At 37.5% G+C, this 15,059-nt stretch overlaps 1 protein-coding gene and 1 long non-coding RNA gene across 31 annotated transcripts in view; one reads left to right on the top strand and one right to left on the bottom strand.

Moving 5' to 3' along the window:
* Nucleotides 1–15,059, bottom strand: part of PPFIA2 (PTPRF interacting protein alpha 2) — a 438,359-nt gene that overhangs the window by 249,070 nt on the left and 174,230 nt on the right. The window lies entirely within an intron of this gene.
* Nucleotides 1–15,059, top strand: part of LOC311604403 — a 28,350-nt gene that overhangs the window by 8,350 nt on the left and 4,941 nt on the right. The gene's annotated exons all lie outside the window — the stretch shown is intronic.

Raw genomic sequence — 15,059 nt, 5'->3', positions numbered from 1 at the left:
TTTCCTGCTGGCACTTGATATTGAGAGGCATAGAACATGGAGAAACCAAGGTTATGTGCACCTAAAAGCTTCATACAGCCTGGCTAGCTTTCATAGTGGTGGAATATGCCATGCACACTAGTGGAGAAAAAAACAACAAGCCTCAGTCTTACCCAGCTGTGGACACTAGGAACTAAATAATAACTGAGTTTACAAGACATGCGCATTAGCACACTAGTGGCAAGAATCTCATAAAAGTAACCAACTTTCGTTTTGGCATTAGGTTACGCTTCACAAGAAGAAACTCATGCCTGGGACCATTATCAGGGCAAAGACCTATAGATACCATGGGAGATCTTACTACTATTATTCCACTAACTGGGAATTATATTTAGTCGATTCCTAATGATTTATCATTATACTTATCTATTAATGCGTCTCTCAACTCACATCAGAGATGTTCTCACTGCAGTATCTGCAAGAACACAGTGTTTTCTGGACCTTGCGTGGCAGCTACACGTAAGTACTCACAACATTTTGACAGCATGCCAGCACCTGTATGAGGCCAATAAAAGCCAAATCCTAGCACTCAGAGGAATCTGATCATGAAATTGAACCCATAGCAGAGAATTTTGGAATTGATAGCTAATGAGAGTAGAAGATTAGGGTTTTTTAATGGTATATAGCCCCTGGTAAGGTCACAACACCCCAGTGGAAGCTCACTCACTTAAGAATTATATAGGCAAGAAATTTTTTGGGTCAGTTGAAGGTTTTATGGGTGGGTTGGTTTGGGTTCCCTCTCCCTACACTGGAACTGCCACCTGGCTACAAGGAGGTAGGAACATCAGGCTTTTAAACCTCTGCTGCTAGGAGTCTCATCTAGAGTTACCCCTGTAGATTCTCAGGAGCCGCCACTGTCCCAGAGATGCTGCCCCCCCTGCATTTCTGTTTTCTCTTCTGGTCCTCCCCGTCTTCACATTTAATCCCTACCCCTCTCTCGTGCAGTTCCCTTGCTCCATCTACCACAGATGTCTATTTTATTTCTCCTTCAGAGTGAGATTCAAACATTTTCCCTTGGGTCATGTTTGGCTTATTTGGGTCTGTGAATTTTATATATCATCCCTACTTCAGGTTTTCTACATCAGCCCTACTTCTTCCTGTGTGGATTAGTGTGACCACATAGCCTTCTGGTCTTTCTGTCTGTCGCCATGTCTTCCTTGCCATGAAAAAACACATTCTCATGTGAACCAAACTAACCCTCTTACTTTTTTTTTTTTTTTTTGTCAAGGTAGTAATGGCCGTTAAGACAAACCAGTCATTTCTAGTTCTAGAAAGTCAAGGAACAGCATGTGTATCAAGCCCTCAGTGAAAGAAGAATCATATGAATGAAAGTCACGATCATCTTAAGTGACATTTTATTGAGCGTGTGAGCATATGTATGACCAAACACAGGTACAGGGGACAATATCAAAGGGCTCTAGCACATGCTAGAACTAAAGAAGAATAAATTTGGAGAAACTGCCACGCAGAGGTACAGACTAGGATGACTCCTTAGATCGGTAGCTAGACCAGCCAGACCGTGTGAGTCAAGCCCATAGTTCAAAATACTTTCTACTTATAGTTGAGTTATTTTGAAAGTAATTAACAAATTAAAATCTAACATTCTATCCTAAAGTCCTAAAATTGAAATTGTGTAATTAGTTCATTCTTTTGGCATAATGTCACATCACTTCAGGTAGACTTGATATGTATTACAATATTTATTCCCTGAAAATACAATCCAAATCTAAAGCAAGTAGTTAGTGTTTCCTCAACAAGTACATGTGTATGAAAAAAATTTAATTACATTATGTCATTGTTGAACTGTGATTCTTTGTACGTGATTTGCTATAAAAGCAAAATAACTATTAACCAACCATTAAATGATGAGATGTAGGTATAACAGATTTATAACAATCTATTTTTAAAAGTTTTTCTTTTCAACTTTTGAAAAATGTGCTAAATAATATAAATGAACTCATAGGATGGAAGGCATCACTGTGTTTGGTGTGTGTCACTGTGGGGTTTGAGGGAGAATGGCCTTGGGAAATGAATATGTTTGAATACCTGGACCGCAGTAGGTGCAACTATTTGTGATAGACTCAGAGGTAATATCTTTTATGGAGGATGCGTGCCACTGGGGGTGGGATTTGATGTTCCAAAGGACTTGAATCATTTCCAGTGTCTGTCACTATTTTTTAATTGATTTTATTTTATTTTATTATTGTTCCATGAAGACCTGATTTCTTTCTGATAAGAGATTGAAAGGGTGTGGATTTGGTTGGGAAGAGAGATGGACAGGAACTGGGAGAAGGAGGGGACCAGGTATTAATTGAAATATATTGTATGAAAATGTATTCAACCCTGTAGTTTTGAGGATAAATTTCCTGATTCATAATATCATGGTATTATATAGTCTTTTCTTTTATGTATATTTAGGCTAATTTCAATAAAATACACAGCAACATTTCATTTCGTCATCATTTATTACAAAATTAGAATTTCCTATGTATTTCTTCTTTTTTTATTTATAAAAATACTTCTAAAGGGTTTTTGAAAATAAATAATTTCTAGTCTTACATACACAGAAAAATGTTTGTTAAAGATTTACTAAAGTATCAATTTAAATAATGTGATTATTGGAGAATACAAATATGTCAGCTCTCACATACTGCTCCATCACCATGTCTGTCTGCCTGCTGTCATGCTTCCATCCATGATGGTCATGAGCACATAAACAAATGCTCACCATCTTTAGTCATCAGGGAAATGCAAATCAAAATGACTCTGAGATTCCATCTTATACCCATCAGAATGGCTAAGATAAAAAACTCAAGTGACAGCACATGCAGATGTGGAGAGAGGGGAACACTCCTTCATTGCTGGTGGGAATGCAAACTTCTGCAACCATTTTTGAAATCTATCTGGCATTTTCTCAGAACACTGGGAATAGGGCTTCCTCAAGATCCAGCTATTCCACTCCTTGGAATATACCCAGAAGATGCTCCATAACACTACCAGGACACATGTTCAACCATGTTCATAGCAGCCTTATTCTTAATAGCCAGAATCTGCAAACAATCTAAATGTCCCTCAGTCCAAGAATGGATAAAGAAACTGTAGTACATTTACACTATGGAATACTCCTTAGCCATTAAAAGCAAGGAAATCCCAAAAGTTGTGGACAAATGGATGGAACTAGAAATGATCATACTGAGTGAGTTAATCCAGAAGCAGAAAGACTCACATGGTATATACTCACTTATAATTGGACACTAACCCAAAAGGGATGTCCCATGAAAGTCTTCACTTACCAGGAGATTGAGATATATATGAGGACATCTTATTGTGACCCTAGGTGAGAGGAGTAAGGGAGAATGGGAAAATAGAAGGACCCAGAGGGTCCTAGAAACCTACAAGAAGAACATTATGATGGGAAGATCTAGACCCAGGGGTGTCTGCTCAAACTAGTGCACCAACCAAGGACAATACATGCAGTAAACATTGAACTGAACTCCTACTCAGATCTAGCCAATAGACAGGACATTCTCCTGTCTATTGTGAAGAGCAAGGACTGAGTCAGACATGAACATGGGTGCCCCATATTTGACCACTTCCCCGTGGTGGGGAGGCCTGATGGCACTCAAAGTAAGAATAAGCAGGCTACCAAGATGAGACTTGATAGATAGCCTATGACCACATTGTGGGGGAGGAGGTCTCCCTCTGTCACAGACCTAGGTGAGGGGAAGAGGGTGAAAGTGGGAGGGATGGAGGAACGGGTTGATACAAGTGAGGGGAAAATAATTTAGATGTAATCTGAATTAATTAATTAAATAATAAAATTTTTTAAAGAAATTAAATATCTAAGAAAATTAATTCAATACATTTTAATAAGCAGATTTAGCTTTTATGTGAAATTCTATACATGATGTTAGTGTCCATTTAGCATATCCTTTCTAGAAAGAAGAAGAATGGGGTTACTTGTGAAATATAGTATAGTGTAATTTAAAAAGTATGTTAAGCATTAAAACAGGATGAAGGTAATCTTTCAGTAGCCATTACTGTTCACTCTTAGTTACACTTTTGTTCCTACCTCATTTGTCCATTAAATACTCTCCACATCTATCTTCTAATTTCATTGATATGGCATATGAATTAAAAGAAGTTATTTTTCTGATTATTATCTGCAGCTACATCTACTTTCAAAAAAAGACATGATTTCATTCCTCCAAAATTAGTTAATTTTAATAGAATGCTATCCTAATTGCAAATAAATATTTTGTGAAATATCATGTCTTCCATTGAATCATCCCAAAGACTGCATGACTAAGCAGTGTTACTACCCAGAATTTAATAAAAGTGAACACTGAGGAGTAATTTCACTTGCCAATAGATATAAGTGCTTACTGCTCAGAGTACATTGTAGACCTCTTCTTTCATTAAAAAAAAAAAAAACATGATCTTAAGTATTATTGTATTTAGTTTAGTAGGGTTTGTTATTTATAAAATGTTCTGAAAACAAACAAAAACATGGAACATACTGGGAAAGCTTACTGTGAAACAAAAAGTTTAAAATGTACCTGGAAAGTGAATTATGTATCTTACTTAATCTATTTACGATAGCAATATTTATGCACCTTAAAGACAAAGCTTTTTGTAGCTCTGTTTGCTAACAGAATCATACGCTACTGAGACCTAAGCGGGAAAACAACACAAAAACAAGATTTATTCAACATTACTAATGTCTGGTATAGTCAGAATATTTAATCAGATATGTCGAATGATTAATGAATAGTAGACTGATTCCAGGAGTTTGCAATTTATGCATTTGTTAATTCATTCGGTGACACAAAAAATAACGGCATCGTCTATCAACATGCATTAGTCTATTTGTCTGTAAACAAATATATATGACTAGGTAAAACTATATGCTAGTGGAGAGAGGTGAATGAAAAAAGTAAATATAAGCAATGCATGGTAACACTAGCACACTTTCCTTGTGTGCCTGAGATAAAACAAGTAGATAAAATAAAGCTCTTCAATATTTAGGAGCATGTAACCTGAGGCACAGCATAATATTTAAGAAGTTGGGGTGGAAAGATGAGAAGAAACACGAAAACAAATAAGCACACAGCCTCAAGCTGCCTGAATTCACCGTGAGTGTTTCTCAGGGCCTCAATCATCCCACCCACTCCAATGCTTCCTCCACGCTACAAACGGATACTGCATAGACAGAGCCCTCTCTTGAGAGCCAAAGCTGTGTTTCCATTTTTCACTCTGTCAACAACTGGAACTTACTACATTGTTTTAAAAATCCTTCATATCCATTTCTCAGTCACTGGGATCGTGGAACCCACAGTGCTGCTTTCTACTCTCTTGTCTCCTGTGTTTAGAAGTACATAAAATTCACTGAATGTAATTCTAAGTCACTTTCCAGTGCTAACATCCTTGCTACCTCTGCGATGGCCTAGAAGCTACATATCTGGCTTGGCTGTGATTATCTGCATTGTAATTCCAGCTGCGTCCTCTCTAGGACTATGTGAAACATAGAAGGGTTTTAGCTAAGGATAAGTAAAACATTATTGCAAGCTCAGAAATCTTAGAATAGTTGGTTTCTATGGAGAAGGTATAGTAATCAGGTCATCACTCATGAGTATACAACAAAGAATATTGATTCTTTTATGTTTATAATCAAGTTGGTGCTGATCTACATATCATGGCTGTAAGCTATGCATACTAATCATGACTGGTGACTTCCAAACTAGGAAGTGCATGGTTTATTGTGCAACAAAAATGTTAACATATTTCTATTTCCCCCTTTTTTCTTTTCTTTATTGTTTCTTTTTAAACGTACACATTTATATTATTACACATGAATAAAATAAACTACATACAGCAGAAGAACCATGAGACTATCAAGAATTATATAAATGTTACATTCATAGTGATTTGGCTATTTGTATTTGGCAGTCTTGAAGTAAACATCTTTCCTATCTTGTTGGATCTAAATTTCTGAGTGAAAATCAGTATCTATCATATCTCATCTCTATTAACTTAGAACATCTATCTTGATCTAAAAATACCTTAACCCCCAACCCCTAAGTTTAATTGAAAGACTAAACTATCTGGTCTTCAACCCCATCAGAGACTTGAGAAGGAATAAAATTTAAATATCTGAGTGAACCAGAAGTGCAGGTTAGTAGCTTCCAACGTTACAGAGAATGTTGGGTGACTGTCCAGGCAGTAAACTGTCTCAGTCATTTTTTTATTTTGGAACAAATATCTATTAAGAAGAAACTTCTGCATGTGAAAGAGTTGGGATTTCCTATTCCGAGACCCAGAGCTTGAGTTCTGTGTTTAACTCAGTGACACGGAGAATAAACACTGAGGATACCTTTCATATGTCTTTCAGTGCAATTCTAAGACATAAGCCCTGGCAACTTGGTAATGAGGAAAACAGACAAACAAATAACATATTTCCAAGCAGGAGAGAACTGTCAGTAAATATTAAGCAAGCAGTTTCAATGCAACTAAAGACGAGATTCAGATAAAAACTCTAATAGGGATGTATTACACCACTAGTTGACAAAAGACAAACATTAAAAGTACGGTAATCACTCAAGTCAAGGAAACAGGTAACCTAACTGCAAGTCTTCACCTCTCCATCAGCTTCTCCAAATATAATCCCCCAGTGTCATCTTGATTTAGGTAACAGGACGCCTGCTCTTCACCCTGCTCCATCCTTTGCCCAGACTCCAGTGATTCACACAGATTTGTTTCCTCTCAGTTTCTCTCAGCCTTTTCATTGATTTCTCCCAGCCCCTAACTCCTGAAGGCACTCCCTGGGATCTGCAGACCTCTCCTGCCATTGAAGGACAAGGCTGACTGCATTCCTTCTCCTATCTCTACATTCCTCCAAGTCCCCACTAACTCATTCCCAGCTCTGCTGCAGACCAGCTGCTTCAGCCTCTTCTTCATTTCTGCCCCCCATTCCCAGGGAAGGAAGCAGATCCTGGCAGAAATTCTGACTCTTCTCCTGCTCCACCTCCTATAACCCATCTCCATGCCTAAGAATCAGTTCTCAATATGTAAAACTACATTTCACCTGGAACCCATCCGTGCCCACACGTATCAAGATCCCAGAAGAATTTTCTACCAGGCAACACTCAGCCACCACACTCTCCAAAGAACTAGAGAGGGCTACATAAAACAAGGAACAAAGCACACGCCTAACAAAGATAAGACACACACATATGCAAACACACACATGCACACACATATGCACATGCAGACACACAGACATATATACATAGTATAAAACACACACACACACACACACACACACACACACACACACACACACACACACACACACAGCCGGGACAATATGTCTCCACTAGAACATGGTAACTCTACTACAGAAGCCTCTGAGTGTGGCAACATAGCTGACACACAAGTGAAAACCCCAAAAATAGCCTTTATGAATATGACAAAAGGTCCTTAAGTGAGAAATAAATTCCTTAAAGAAATCTATGAAAAGAGTGGGAGGAAGTGAATAAAATGGTTCAAGACATAAAAGTATAAATAGAATCAATAAAGATAATCCATCTAGAGGAGACCTGAGAATGAAAAATTTAGGAACTTGAACAGGAACCTGAGAGACAAGACTCACCAACAGAATACAAGAAGTAGAAATGATACACCCAGGCATTGAAGACACGGTGGAATAAGCAAATACATTTTTCAAAGAAAATGTTAAATCTAAAATAATCCTGACACCAAATATCCAGGAAATCTGGCACACTGTGATAGGACAAAATCTAAAGATAATAAGAATAGAGAAAGGAGAAAAAGCCAGGCCAAATGCTCAGAAAACATTTTCAAAAAATTATAGAACAAAATTTCTCTAACTTAAAAGAGATTTCTATCAAGTAAAAAGAAGCATAAATAGCACCAAGTAAGCTGGACAAGAACAGAAAGTTCTTTTGGCATGCACTAATTGAAAACCATCATGATGCATGAAAAGATAATGCATCTCATGATAAAAACCAAATTTAAGCAATACCTGCCTACAAATCCAGCCCTACAGAAGGTGCTAGAAAGAAAACTGCAACCTATAGAGGTTAAAAAGGTTAACTTAAGGACACACAAGGAATAAATAAGCCAAGACCAACAAATCAAAAAAGGTAATGCACACCACCACCACCACTACAGCAAAAAGAACAATAAAACAATAGGAATAAAAACAATACTTCTCAGTGTTATCTCTTAGCATCAATGGTCTCAATTTCCCAGTTGAAAGACTCAGACTAACAAAATGGATTCTTCTTGATTCAAGCAGAATTATTTGGCTGCACCCACAAAACAGACACTAACAAAAAAGATAGGTATCATCTTATGATAAAGTATGGAAAAAGATATTCCAAGTAAACTAGAAAAAGCTGGTGTATCCATTTTAATATCTAATAAAATAGATCTCAGACCAAAAATAATCATAAGAGTTAGAAAAGGATGCTACATATTTATCAAAGAAAAATATCTACCAGGAGGACATTGAAACTGTTAACATCTAAAAACCAAACAGAAAGTCACACGTTTGTAAAAAAAAAATTGTATTGCATCTTAAACCACATATTGACCCTCAAACACTGATAGTGTGAGAGTTGAATACCCCATTGGCCTCAATAGATGGGTCATCCAGATAAAACCAAACAGAGAAATGCAGGAGCTACCTGATGATACTAGCCATTTGGTTTACCAGATATTTACAGAATATTTCTCCCAAAGACAAAAGGTTATACCTTCTTATCAGCATCTGATGGAATGTCATGGAAACTGAACAAATCTCTACTGAATGAAAAACAGGTCAAGAGAAGTTAAACAAAAAAGAATTTAGAGTTGTCCTAGAATTGAACAAAATGAATTCATAGCATACCCAAACTTTTGGGACAAAATAAAGATGATTTTAAAAGCAAATTCATAGTACCTATGTTTTAAAAATGGAGAGACTTCATACTGGTAACTTAACAATACATCTGAAATCCCTACAACAACAACAACAACAAAAAAAAAAAAAGCAATTATTCCCAGAAGAGTAGATGGCAAGAAATAATAAAACTCCAGGCTGAAATAAATAAATGGAAACAAACAATATAGAGTCAATGAAACAAAGAATTTGTTCTTTGAGAAAGCCAATAACATTGGCACATTTTTATTAATATTAACTTAAAGGTGATAGGGAGGAATATCCAAATGAACAAAAATAGAAAGTCACGACATAACAGACACTGAGGAAATTCAGTGAATCATAAGGACATAGTTTAAAACCTGTACTCCACCAAGTTAAGAAAAAGCATAACAGAAATAACTTTCTCAAGATATACCACTTACCGAAGTTAAATCAATATTTGATAAACAATTTAAACAGACATCTAATCCCTTCTGAAATAGAAGTAATCAAAAGCCTACCAACCAAAAAAGTCCAGGGTCAGATGGTTTTTGTTCAGAATTCGACAGACTTTCAAGGAAAAGTTGATGCCAATACTTCTCAAGTTATTTGATAAAGTACAAACAGAAAGAACATTGCCCACTATGTTTTTGAGGCCACAGTTTGCCTGATAAATAAACTGCATAAGGACCTAAAAAAGAAAACTAAAGATTAATTTGCTTTATATACATAGATGCAGAAACTCTCAATAAAATTCTTGCAAACCAAATAAAATAAAACATCAAAAAGATAGATATTGATTAAATCCAGAATTTTAGACTCACCAAGATAGGAAAGGTATTTTTTCCAAGAATGCAAAATACAAATAGCCAAAGCACTATAAATGTAACATTTATATAATTCCTGATTGTTTCATGGTTCTTCTTGCTGCATCTAGTTTGTGTGTGTGTGTGTGTGTGTGTGTGTGTGTGTGTGTGTGTGTGTGTGTGTATAACCTTTAAAAAAAGATTATCCACCAAGCTGCAGGCATGGCACAGCATATGTAAATCAATAAATTTAACCCACCGTATAAAAAACTGAAATAAATTCCTGAGTGGGGCATGACTTTCACACATACTCTGGTGCCTCATATTTGACCACGTCTCCTGGAGGGGGAGACCTGGTGGCACTCAGAGGAAGGATAGCAGGTTACCAAGAAGAGACTTGATACCCTATGAGCATATACAGGGGGAGGAAGTCTCCCTCAGTCACAGTCATAGGGGAGGGGAGTAAGGGGAAAATGGGAGGGAGGGAGGAATAAGAGGATACAAGGGATGGGATAACCGTTGAGAAGTAACAAGAATAAATTAATAAAAAAATTTTAAAAGCTGAAATAAAAGCCACATAATCATATTTGTTGATACAGAATATACTTTTGACAAAAATCTAACACACCATCATAACAAAAGTCCTGGAGATATTAGATATATCAAGGAGATACTTTACCCTAATAAATGCAGGTTACAGGAAGCACATAGCCAATATCAATTTAAATGCAGAGAAATTCAAAGCAATTCCACAAAAATAAGGAACAAGGAAATAGTGACCTCTCTCTCTCTCTCCATACCTATTCAATACCAGTACCAGAATTAGGCCACATCTAATAGGCTGTGGGCTGAAGGAGTTTCTTGGGAATCCCCAGAAAACTTAGCTTCTAAGAGTTTGAAGTTGTCCTCCACAAACTAAAGGTACGGTCCCATTACTCAAGGCAACACCTACCCAACTTACTGAACATCAGAAGTCCAGCTAGTACCTGTTTCCACTTCTGCATGCTAGCATCTTTAGTGCAGGAAGATACTCTATTTGATGGCAAAGGAGGAATGTAAACACCAAGACAAACACAAAACCTTTGATGTACAATGCCAGGGAAATGGTGGCACAAAGCTTGTGGGAGTAACCAACCAACACCTGTTTAGATTTAAGTCTCAGTCAGTTAGATGGCATTCGTGCCCAACACCGCTCTAGCAAACGAGAACCTGTGACTAGAAAGCACAGGGGACCTAAGGTAAAACCAAGTAATACTATTCTAAAAAAATAATAATAAAATGACTTTGGTATACTCATAGACCACTGCCATGCTCTGCCACAATCTGAAAAGCTTGCTTCTGAGGCATATTGGAAAAATACTGAATAAACCTACAGTCAGACAATATGCAGAGAGTGAGAGACTTTGGAATAATTAGCACAAAATGTAAGTCTCAGTCAGATTTCTGCCCCAGGATCTGGGAATCACATGGAAAAGGAGGCAGAAAGTTTAACAGCCCATGGTTAAAGCACATATGAGCTTGCAGATACTGAGGCAGAATGCACCGGGCATGCATGGGTCTGTATCAGGCCCTTTACGTATATAGCATGTCTTACAGGAGGCTTCTTGTGCCTAGGAGCGTCCTTCATTTTTTTGTACAACTACAATGTGTTAACTTTGTTTTATCTTATTGTATTTTATTTTTAAATAAATAAAGAAGGAAAAATACAAACAATGTGTTCTAAAATGTAAATGAAAGTCAATTATTTGCCTCAGAATACTTTTGGTGCTGTATTTAATAATCAGCCCTTTAGGAAACATTATATGGGACAGAAATTGGTTTCTTTTTTGAGTTTTACAACACTCACTTTAAGCAGGACCTTACAAACTGACCTTTCCCATATTGACTGTCTTTTCGTATGTTTTGGGTTTTTTATCTATACAGTACAGCAACCATTGCAGATCGTGTGGCTTTTTTGTTTGTTCGTTTTTTGAAAGTTATTGACGTGCTTTCTCTGGGCCAATTATTATTTAAGGCAGTATCAAATATTATAACTGCAAAGGAGTTCCAAGACAGGACTTCTCACTAGGAATCTTTAAATGCCAAGTATAAATTCTAAAGATAACAATCAGTTGTTTTTTTTAATCTTTGTAATTGTGTATTTTGTTTTTTATCTATTTTTTCTTCAGATCTCATAGCTCTATATTATCTTGTCCCATGAACCAGTTAGTAGCTCTGAGCATGATGTGCTATCTACCTAAAAGAATTTTTGCGGTGCTTCTCCCAGCTGTCATCAGGAATGTGTGCAATCAAAAAGCAAAGAAAATTTAGCCAGTATTAATATAAGACCTAGGAGAAAAGGAGTGTGTTTTTCCCATAATTATTGTAAGACTGTGTCAGCATTGAGTTCACTATTTTTTAATAAATCACAAACTTGAGCAAAACATTCTCATAGGTATTTCCAGAAACATCTTAAATTATTTATGAAATGTTGCTTATGACCCCATCAAATATAAAAATAAGTTTAAACTCGCAGGTAATAATAAAATGATAAAATATACAAAATCTGGTACATTTCTAAAAACTCTGAATTACCCTGTCTACCTTGGTTGATTATAAAGATATGTTATACATACCAATTAGCAATGGTATCTCCTGAGTGAGAGTTCTTAGGGCAATTGAGACTTCAAGACTAGTCATTTTCACCTTTTATGGATTTCAAATGCTAATCTTATCTCTTAAATATGAAAGTAGAGTTCAATCAATGTTAAATCGTCTATCTTGATGAAGGGCGAGATCTACACATATCTTTGTGTATAAGAATCAGTGTTTAGAATAAAGTTAGAACTTATACCAGTTTTTAAAAAGTGGCCATAGGAGGTTTACTTGGAAGGGTCCATGACCAGCCCAGCCACAGCCACGTGTAGTTTGCTAGGTTTATGGTTTAAGGCATGAAATCCCTCCTGATGAGAATCAGTCAGTTGTTGGTTACTCTATTGGGGATATCAGGATGGGTGGTCACTGCTGTCTGTAGGCTTTATAGCTATGTATGGCTGGCTACTGGGAGCCTTTCTCCTTTTGGAGTTTACATGCTATTTTTAGGTACTGTGAGGGCTATTTTCATGGGGGAAGCTTTTAGTAACTACATCAGCAATAGGGTCTTACTTTCCACTTCTGCTAGGAAACCAAGGTAAAGTGCAATAGCCTCTAACCAGTCCTCAAAAAAAAAATGACTTTGTATACCAGATAGAGACTATAGAACCCCACAAACTGGTTCAAATGCAGAGAACTGACTACAGTGTGCCCACCCCCAGATAATACATCAATAACGCCAACCTTATATCCAGTGCTGAGCAAAAATTATCGGGGATAAAAGTTGATATTTAGTTACGTAAAAATCCTATTAGATACTCACTTTGTTATAGAGCAGGTTTGTTTAATAGCTTGTATATGTCTTCAAAAGAATAGATTGATAACGGTAAGAATAGATAGATTTGCTCTTCAAACTCTTCAGAGATCCACAAAATATGACATTTAATGATGAGGGCTTTTCTAACAGAGAGAGACATCCGCTCCTGGCTGCCTCTCCATTTACATCATTGAAAATGGGGGCTTCAAGAAACGCTGGTGACAGAATGGTCACTAGACAAAAAACTGCTCTACTACTGCTCTTATCTCTACTGCTGCTGACAGGATGATTGTCTGCAATGATCAACAATGATGCTGGAAAGATGACTGTCCAGCTTTAAAGAGAATAGATGGACCAGACCGTCGGATTTCCTGCTTCAAAAAACAGTTCGTTAGATGTTTTGGGCCGATAAGGCTAAAGACTGATTGCCCCAATGAAGGAGAGAATTCGGTGACTATCCAGGCAGTCTGCTCTCTCTGTACTCTACAACTTGAAAGTTGCCTGCCAACAAAAACAGTTCGTTGGATGTTTTGGGCCGATAAGACTAAAGACTGATTGCCCCAATGAAGGAGAGAATTCGGTGACTATCCAGGCAGTCTGCTCTCTCTGTACTCTGCAACTTGGAAGTTGCCTGCCAACACTTCCTTTATTAGATAGATTTTCCTTCTTGAGTCTCTGATAGGATTAAAGACTAGATAGCCACAGTGTTACTAAAAGCTTTAGTAGATTAATAATTACAATTTCTCATGAAAAAAAAAAGGACTCTCTTTGGTAAGATAGTGGTATACTTTCCCTTAGGTTAACAAGTATAAAAGGACTTTGTTATGTTCTTGATACCTGATGAGTATGTATATATGTATATATGTGTATATAGTTCTTAATTTTTTAAAGAGAAGGGGGATGTGTGGGAAAGATTAAGCTTTGTCACAGGTGGAAGCAGTCTTGGTGGGCTTTACCCTTGGGGCACACCATGAATACCTTGTGAGAGACTGTATGGAGCCTTCCTGGGCTTGGAATTCAGGAAGCCTACCTGGGAACCCCACCGTGGCTATTGTTTTCCTAATTGACCCTCGAAGGGAGAAGGAGACTGCCCTTTGCATGTGACTGGGAAGGTGGTGAGGAGAAAAACAAGAGGTAGAGAAGGGGAAGGCGAGCAAGGCGCAGAGAGAGAGGAAGGGACCGGACCAGCTCGTGGGACAGAGACACCTAAGGACCCGTCCTGCCGACGAATTCCAGGAGGTTTACTCTTCTGTCCCTTTAACCTTTTTTTCCTTCTTGTATATGCTAGTTGGGTTGTATAATAAAGTTTAATTGTTAATAAACAGAGCCAACATATATGTACCACAGTTTCTTTATCCATTCTTCTATTGATGAACACTTAGGCTGTTTCCATGTTCTGGCTATTATGAATAAGGCTGCTATGAACATGGTTGAGCAAATTTTCTTGTTGTGTGCTGGAGCATCTTCTGGGTATATTCCAAGGAGTGGAATAGCTGGGTCTTGAGGAAGGTCTATTCCCATTTTTCTGAGATAGCACCAGATAGATTTCCAAAGTGGCTGTACTAGTTTGCATTCCCACCAGCAATGAAGGAGTGTTCCTCTCTCCCCACATCCTCGCCAGCATGTGGTGTTGCTTGAATTTTTGATCTTAGCCATTCTGATGGGTGTAAGACGGAATCTCAGAGTTGTTTTGATTTGCATTTCCCTGATGATTAAGGAGGTTGAGCATCTCACGTACTCTGGTGCCTCACATTTGACCATGTCTCCTGGAGGGGGAGACCTGGTGGCACTCAGAGGAAAGACAGCAGGTTACCAAGAAGAGACTTGATACCCTATGAGCATATACAGGGGGAGGTAATCCCCCTCAGGAACAGTCATAATGGGAAAATGGGAGGGAGGT

Source organism: Acomys minous (assembly GCF_964271855.1).
Source record: "Acomys minous genome assembly, chromosome: 9".
Taxonomy (NCBI): Eukaryota; Metazoa; Chordata; class Mammalia; order Rodentia; family Muridae; genus Acomys; species Acomys minous.
Note: the sequence above shows the minus strand (reverse complement) of the source record. Positions and strands in the feature narration are given on the sequence as shown.